Here is a 6,214-nt window from a genome sequence, read left to right as displayed (position 1 = left end):
TTTTGGAAAACAAGGACTTAATATTTTCCTACTATTATTCCCCAGCATGTGTCAAATCTCTTTGGACTCTGTTTTGTTAGACAAGCAAACACATCCATCTCATTAGTATGTCAATTTCCTTTCATCTTTAGTAAACTACAAAATTGTATGTATTCTAAAGACTTTTTGAAACAAACATCTTTGATTTATTATCAGTAAATATCTCTTTGTATATATAGTTTATATAACTATACACATGGGGGTCATATAAAATTTTCTGGGAAAAAAGGGGTGGCAAGTGGAAAATATTTTAAAAGGCCTGGTGTGGGCTGGAGAGAAGGCTTAGCAGTTAAGGACCCTGGTTCAATTCTCCAGCTCCCACATAAGCCAGATGCACATGGGGGCACATGAGTCTGGAGTTCATTTGCAGTGGCTGGAAGCCTTGGGGCACCCATTCTCTCTCTCTCTCTCTCTCTCTCTTTCTCTCTGTCTCTAATAAATAAACAAATAAATTATTCAATTTTAAAAAGGCCTGGTATAAGTAAAGGTAATGTTATTAGCAATAAATTTTATTAAATAAAATTCTTTTTTTAAAAATGAAAAAGAGAATACAAGGGCTCAGCTTTTAAAGGCACTTGCTTGCAAAGCCTGATGGCTCAGATTCGATTCGCCAGTACCCACCTAAAGCCAGATGCATAAAGTAGCACATGCACATGGAGTTCATTAGCAGTGGCAAGAGGCCCTGGTATTCCCATACTCTCCCTCTCTCTCTCTCTCTCTCTCTCTCTCACTCGCTCGCTCTTTCTCTGTCTTTCCCTCTCTTTAAAATAAATAAATAAATTTTTAAGAGAGATTACAGATGATATCAATTTTTGGTCCTTAGGAAGTTACCTGGTGCATTTTTGTTATTCTATAGTGAAATCAGTTTACCTAAGAAGGAAGTTCCCACCCAGAGAATAGCAAGTGAGATCTGGAAGACACAAAAGCTCCCTGAAGAGTCAGCCCTGGACTCACAGGCACCTGAAATTGTTAATCCCGTAACTTCCTTTTACATAATCCAGTGAATTCTTTTTTTAGCCTGAACTAGTTTGAGTCAGGCTTCTGAACTTGCTACCAAAAAAACCATCCCCACCAACACACACAACTGAAACAGTTGGCGTGTCACACTCAGGAACTCCTCTATGTTGGGGAGATATTTATCTTGGATTGAAACAAAGCTGAAATAGGACCTTTGCTTAATCTTTGTGTGGCATTCCAGTATTTAAACTCTCTCCCCACTGTTATTTTCTTTGCCCTTGACTACTGCCTTATTTTCTTTTACAGCTGCATTTGAGATCTGGGCCAATCCCAGCTTTTTAGTTTGACACACATGGCATAATCATTTTGTGTCATCTTTCTTACATAACCACTCATAAGCTGCTTTCTGTGTTGTTGACATTAAGCAAACCTGTCCTCTATGGTTCTCATATTTTTGAGCCTTGAGTCTACAATAAGCCATATTGTTGTGCAGTTTTTAAGAGAGAATGTGAATTTTAAAATGATGTGAATCTCTGCGACTGCAGTTCCTGGGTATTAAGAATGACAGTAAAGATGCAAGAAGACCATACCTTCGCATTGCAGGAAATGGGAGATTCCATGGGGACAATTTGAACTGAATATCTTCTCACACCAAAATGTCATTACATATGACCCTGATGTCAATCTAAGTCTAAATTAAATTCTATGCTTTAAAAATTTCAGTAGCATATATGAAACACAAAAACATAACATAATTTCTTAGATATTATTAAAAATGCAGTTCAGGGCTGGAGGGATGGCTTAGCAGTTAAGGTATTTGCTTACAAAACCAAATGACCCAGGTTCGATTCCCCAGGACCCACACAAGCCAGATGTACAAGGTGGTACATGCATCTGGAATTTGTTTGCAGTGACTGGAGGCCCTGGCATACCCATACTCTCTATTTCTCTCTCTCTCTCCCTCCCTCTTTCTCTCTGTCAAATAAATAAATAAAAATATTTTAAAATTCAGTTCAAGAAAAAAGAAATGAAATGGTGAATAAATGTATAGTGTCAGATCTCATTCATGATTCAAGAAATACATATTAAAATGTCAAACTTTATTTTATTTTATTTTCAGATTGGCAGAGATTAAGAACAGATCCTCTCAGACACACATATGCTACTGGGAAGGATGTTAGCATAATCTGGATGGCATTTTCATAGTATTTTATAGTATCTGTCTGAAATTCAAACAATATACATTTTGCCCAGAAAGAGTGGGCCACTTCTTAAAATTTACTGTGCAGATTCATCACATAAGCATGTAGAGATGTATATTGCAAAATTATTTATTATGATAGTATTGTCATAATGAAAATCTAAAGTTATGCTAATTGTGTTTCAATAGAAAAATGGTGAAACAGGTTTTAGCTTATTCTCTGAAAGATCTGCATGGCACAAGCAGATTCTGAGGTGTAGTTAAGCTAATTGTATGATTCTGTGTGTGTGTGTGTGTGTGTGTGTTTATGTGTTATAAATTCATCTCTGAAGGAAGTTTGTTGCATATTTAGACATCTTGAATGACACATATGAAATGGTGGTGACTTCTGAAGAGTGTATTATTGTTTTTGTTTGCAACAGGGTCTCATTTCTGTAGCCCAGGCTAGCTGCAAACTCATAGTAATTCTGCCTCAGCATCCTGAGTGCTGGGATTACAAGCATGTGCCACCATACCCACCAAAGTAGTAGAATTTAAATGAGAAGCACAAGATGACTTCTTTTTGATTTCTCAATTATTGGTATTATACAAACATTATACTACTTTTATAATAAAAATGTTCTTAGTTCATACAAACTTTGGTTTTACTGCACAATTCATAAAACAATAGAAAATACAATTAAATTCTGCTATAAAGTTAGTAACCAGAGCTTACAAAGTACTTTACAATGCTAATAAATTGAAGTGTAATAGTAACATACCTGGTAATATGTAAAAATATAATTTAAAGGTTAGTCATGGCAGCAGTAACAGCTGTAATGCTTGCACTTGATAGGCTGAGGCAGGAGGATAATAGCAACTTCCTGGCCAGCCCAAGCTACACAGACAGTTCCAGCCTAGCCTGGGCTACAGAGTAAAAACAAGAAAAAGTTACTTTTGAATCTACACAGATACTGTGAGTACTAATATAAATGAATGACTACTCTATTTTATATAAGATAAAGTGCATTGCATGGAATTATGTCTATTATAAAGTATACTGCATGGAATTAAGTCTATTATAAAGTATACTGCATGGAATTATATCTATTATAAAGTGCATTGCATGGAATTAAGTAGCAAGGCTATTTCTGCTTCTTGTCCTTAGGCCTGTTGCAGTCAGGTTCACATTGCTGTCAGAAATCACCCAACCAAGAGCAGCTTCTGGGGATAAAAGGGCTTATTTTGGCTTACAGACTCGAGGCGAAGCTCCACAATGGCAGAGGAAAATGATGGCATGAGCAGAAGCTTGGCATCACCCCCTGGCCAACATCAGGTGGACAATAGCAACAGGAGAGTGTGCCAAACACTGGCAAGGGGAAACTGGCTATAACACCCATAAGGCAGCCCCCAACAATACACTCCCCCCAGGAGGTGATAATTCCCAAAGCTCTATCAGCTGGGAACCTAGCATTCAGAACACTTAAGTTTATGGGGAACACCTGAATCAAACCAGCACAAGGCCCCAACTACTTACCCCTATTGTCCTTCTGTTGTCATCTTTGGGAGGACAGCAAGATCTATTTCACAGGATGGCATTTGACGTTCACATGAGAATTTCTCACTTTCCATCCATTCCCTATAAGAAGCCAGGTCATTTGGAGTAATGAGTAAGGTCCCTGATGCTATGTATGTTATACCTTCAGAGGAAAGCGTCATGTGTTATTTTGGGAGCAGGAACTTCCTCTACAACATAAGTGGAGAAATAAAGAGGGAATGATTGACAAGGTTTTGCCCATGGTTAAGTTGAGCTGTGCCCCTCCCTCTCCCCCCCCCCCGCTATACCAATAGGGGGAGCTTCGATGTATAACAGGAAAGAAGGGTCAGGAAACATCAAGGCACTCTGGAAATAATAATAGAACAAACATATCAAGGTTCTGTTAAATAGAGCTGGGTTTAGCAACTATTTATTTGCATCTCTCTCTAGTACATTTTGGTTTCATGTGCCTCACCTGACACACATACCTGAACCCCATTTCTCCACTCCTATCCCATTCCAGAACTCTCTCACAGAGTTGCTACTGGGCCTGAAAATTCCTGGGGTGCAACTAGCACTGTTATTTCTACATTGTAGACCCTAAATATAAATATAAGTGACTGGATTAAGAATGAATAGGAGAAAGATTCCTTAGAAGTTAGGAGGAACAGGTATCCAGGTGACATGAATGAGAGGGAATGACCAAAAGACATGCCAGGAAAAACCAACGTGGTGTTGAGGAGCTATGTCAATGTCAGGGTAATTTGGAGGACTTATTTTCCTTAGACAACCCCAGGTACAGTAGAGAGTTACTGTTGTACCTACCTTCTCATTGCTAGGACAAAAAACCTGAACAACAGCAGCTGATGAGATGGAAGAGTTCATTTGTGCTTACAGTTTTGAAGGGAACCTCTGGAAAGGAGGGCAAAGTATGGCATAAATAGAAGCAGAGCGTCACAATCTTGCCACAGCAGATGAAAAGCAGCAGCAAGAGAGCGAGCTGAGCCTTTCTGAGACGCAGCTATGGGTGCGTTGGGCTCCTGTCCGTTCCTGCTCCTGACTCACCCCTGTTCGCTCTCACAGGATACAGGAAAGACACCCATGGAACCAGAGGTGGCCGTCCACAGAATCCTGATCACCCTCACCAGCCGCAACATGAAGTCCCTGGAGAAGGTGTGTGCTGATTTGATCCGAGGAGCCAAGGATGAGAACTTCCAAGTGAAAGGATCAGTTTGCATGCCCACCAAGACACTGAAAATGACTCCAAGGAAAACACCTTGTGTGAAGGTTCCAAGACATGGGATCGCTTCCAGATGAAAATCCACAAGCGACTCATTGATTTACATAGTCCCTCTGAGTTGCTTCCATCAGCATTGAGCCTAGAGTGGAGACTGAGGTCACCATTGCAGATGCCTAAGTCAATTATTTGAATAAACTGACTTATTCAGTAAAAAAAAAAAAAAAAGAGAGAGAGAGAGAGAGAGAGACAGAGAGAGCATGCTGAGCTCTGGCAAGAGGGAGCTATAACACCCCTAAACTCACCTGCAGAAACACACCTTCTCCAGCAAGGCTCTACCTCCCAAATTGTCACCAGCTGGGGACCAAGCATTGAAAACACATGAATTTGTGAGGGACATCTTGTTCAAACCACCACACATACACAATTAAAATCACATGAGCAGACCAACAGGCATCATCTTATGCCTAGTAAAAGAGACCTACATAATGTTCTACCATTGGTTAGTGTGGTGGTTTGGTTCAGGTGTCCCCCATAAACTTCCGAGTTCTGAATGCTAGGTTTCCAGCTGATAGAGATTTGGGAATTAACACCTCCTGAAGGCAGTGTATTGTTGGGGGCGTGCTTATGGGTGTTATAGCCAGTTTCCCCTTGCCAGTGTTTAGCACACTCTCCTGCTGCTATGGTCCACCTTATGTTGACCAGGGGGTGATGTCCACTCTGCTCATGACATTGTTTTCCCTGCCATCATGGAGCTTCCCCTCTAGTCTGTAAGCCAAAATTAACCCTTTTTTTTTCCCAATAGCTGCTCTTGGTCAGTTGATTTCTGCCAGTAATATGAACCTTATTGCAATAGTTAGACTCCATTAAAATTTGCATACAATAATTCAGGTCATTTGTCTGCTTTTCAGCCTGTGGACTGAATTCTTTTTCATGAAATATATTTAATTGCTTTATTTATTATTTTTCTCTGCTAAAATTCTCTAGCTCACATGTTGCCCATTTTCTCCATTTTATAGATAATTATATAAATACACATATGTACATAGACATTTTTAGGGGATATATCTTGGGTTTTTTTTTTTTTTTTTTGAGACCAGGTCTCACTTCTATCCTGGGCTGTCCTGGAACTAACTCTGTAGCCAGGCTGGCCTTTAACTCATGATGATCCTCCTACCCCAGCCTCCCAAGACAGGCCTAGAGAGATGGTATAGCAGTTAAAGATGCTCGATTGCAAAGCCTGATGGCTCAGGTTCAATTACCC

At 39.8% G+C, this 6,214-nt stretch overlaps 1 pseudogene; it reads left to right on the top strand.

Moving 5' to 3' along the window:
• The first annotated feature begins 4,736 nt into the window (after positions 1 to 4,736).
• Positions 4,737 to 5,168, top strand: LOC101601872 (annotated as a pseudogene).
• The last annotated feature ends 1,046 nt before the right edge of the window (positions 5,169 to 6,214 follow it).

The sequence above is a fragment of the Jaculus jaculus genome, chromosome 6 (genome assembly GCF_020740685.1).
Source record: "Jaculus jaculus isolate mJacJac1 chromosome 6, mJacJac1.mat.Y.cur, whole genome shotgun sequence".
Classification (NCBI taxonomy): domain Eukaryota; kingdom Metazoa; phylum Chordata; class Mammalia; order Rodentia; family Dipodidae; genus Jaculus; species Jaculus jaculus.
This window is presented reverse-complemented; position numbering and strand designations above follow the sequence as displayed.